Source organism: Cyprinodon variegatus, unplaced genomic scaffold (genome assembly GCF_000732505.1).
Source record: "Cyprinodon variegatus isolate N-32 unplaced genomic scaffold, C_variegatus-1.0 Scaffold1360, whole genome shotgun sequence".
Taxonomy (NCBI): domain Eukaryota; kingdom Metazoa; phylum Chordata; class Actinopteri; order Cyprinodontiformes; family Cyprinodontidae; genus Cyprinodon; species Cyprinodon variegatus.
In genome coordinates, this window is record NW_015151813.1 from 165,445 (window position 1) to 167,687 (window position 2,243).

The following is a 2,243-nucleotide window of genomic DNA, read 5'->3' on the forward strand; positions in this document are numbered from 1 at the left end:
TGAAGAAAGAAATAGGCTAAAAACATTTACGGAATAGTATGACGTCAGAAATAGGCTAAAACTAGTCATAGTATAATATGATGTCAGAAATAGGCTAAAACGAGTTATACTACACTATGACCTCAAATATTGGCTAAAATGAGTCATAGTATAGTATGACCTTAAAAGAGGCTTAAATGACTCCTAGTATACTATGAAGAAAGAAATAGGCTAAAAACATTTACGGAATAGTATGACGTCAGAAATAGGCTAAAACTAGTCATAGTATAATATGATGTCAGAAATAGGCTAAAACGAGTTATACTACACTATGACCTCAAATATTGGCTAAAATGAGTCACAGTATAGTATGACCGCAGGAATTGGCTAACATAAGCCATAATATAGTATGACAGCAGAAATAGGGTACAAATAGTCATATTATAGTATGATGTCATAAATAGGCTAAAACCAGTATGACATCAAAAATTGGCTAAAACGAGTCATAGTATAGTATGACGTCATAAATAGGCTAAAACTAATCGTAGAATAGTATGATGTCAGAAATAGGCTAAAACAAGTCATACTATATTCTTGGAAGCGGGATCATCGCACAATCAAGCGGTTTATGTCAAATAGCCAACAGGGGTGCAAGAAGTGTGTTGAAAAAAGAAGATGCAAAATAACTCCCCATGAATTGAGAAGGATCAAGCGTGAAGCTGCCAGGAAGCCATTAGCCACCAGTTGTTCCATATTTTAGAGCTGCAACATGTCTGGAGTGCCGAGAAGAACAAGGTGATCGATACTAAGGGACCTGGCCAAGGTAAGGAAAGCCGAAAAAAGGCCACCTTTGAACAAGACACAAGACAAAACGTCAAGATTTGACCAAGAAATATCTGAAGACTGATTTCTCCAAGGAGTTTTGGTCTGATGTAATGAGAATGAGTCTTGATGGGCCAGATGGATGGGCACCAAGCTGGATCATTAAAGGGTAGCCAGTTCCTTATCGACTCAGACGCCAGCAAGGTGGAGGTGGGGTATTGGTATGGGCTGGTATTATCAAAGATGAGCTTGTGGGATCTTTTCGGGTTGATGATGGAGTCAAGATCAACTTCCAGACCTACTGCCAGTTCTAGAAGACACCTTCTTCAAAGAGTGGTACAAGAAGAAGTCGCCATCATTAAAAAAAAACATGATATTCATGCAGGACAATGCTTCGTCACACGCATTAAAATCCACCACAGCGTGGCTGGCCAGAAAAAGTCTAAAAGGAGAAAAAATAATGACATGGCCCCCTTGTTCACCTGATCTGAACCTCACCGAGAACGTGTGGTCCTTCATGAAATGTGAGATCTACAGGGAGGAAAACAGTACACCTCTCTGAACAGTGTCTGGGAGGCTGTGGTGGCTGCTGCACGCAATGTGGATCGCAAACAGATCAAGACACTGACAGAATCTATGGATGGAAGGCTTTTGAGCGTCATGGTGAAGAAAGATGGCTATATTGGTCACTGATTTGTTTTTATTTTTGAATGTCACAAATGTTAATTTCTGAATTTTGAGTTGTTACATTGGTTTAACTGGTGAAAATAAACATGGGTATGGGAATATATTTGTTTTTTATTACGTTGCCTAATAATTCTGCACAGTAATATTTACCTGCACACTCAGACATCATCATAAAATGGACTAATCTAAAGAAAACACATCAACTTACAAAAATATGAAACTTTAATATTAAGGATTCTTTTGGGTTGATTGAGAACACAATTGTGGTCCAATAATAAAATAATCCTCAAAAATACAACTTGCCTAATATCTCACAGTGTAGTATGACATCAGAAATAGGGTAAAATAGTTATACTATAGTATGACCTCAAATATTGGCTAAGACAAGTCATAGAATAGTATGGCCTCAGAAATAGGCTAAAACGATTCCTATAATAGTATGACATCAGAAATAAGCTAAAATGAGTCCTAGAATAGTAACACCGTAAATCCTCTAATATAGGCCGGGGCCTTTATTTCACTCAGGTGCATCTTGGTCCAGGCCATTATTGGAAGGAGGCCAGAATTAGAGGCAGGCCTCTATTTCTATTTGATCAAAACAGACGACCAGTGGAATGAATAAAAAACAGATTGTGTCTCTTTGAACCGATAAACTACCAGGTTAATTTATTGAAGAAGTACAGTTACCTTAACGGTTTACAGAACATTATTAAGACATCTTCCAGCAGCTGCTATTTTTCTGCACGGCAATACAA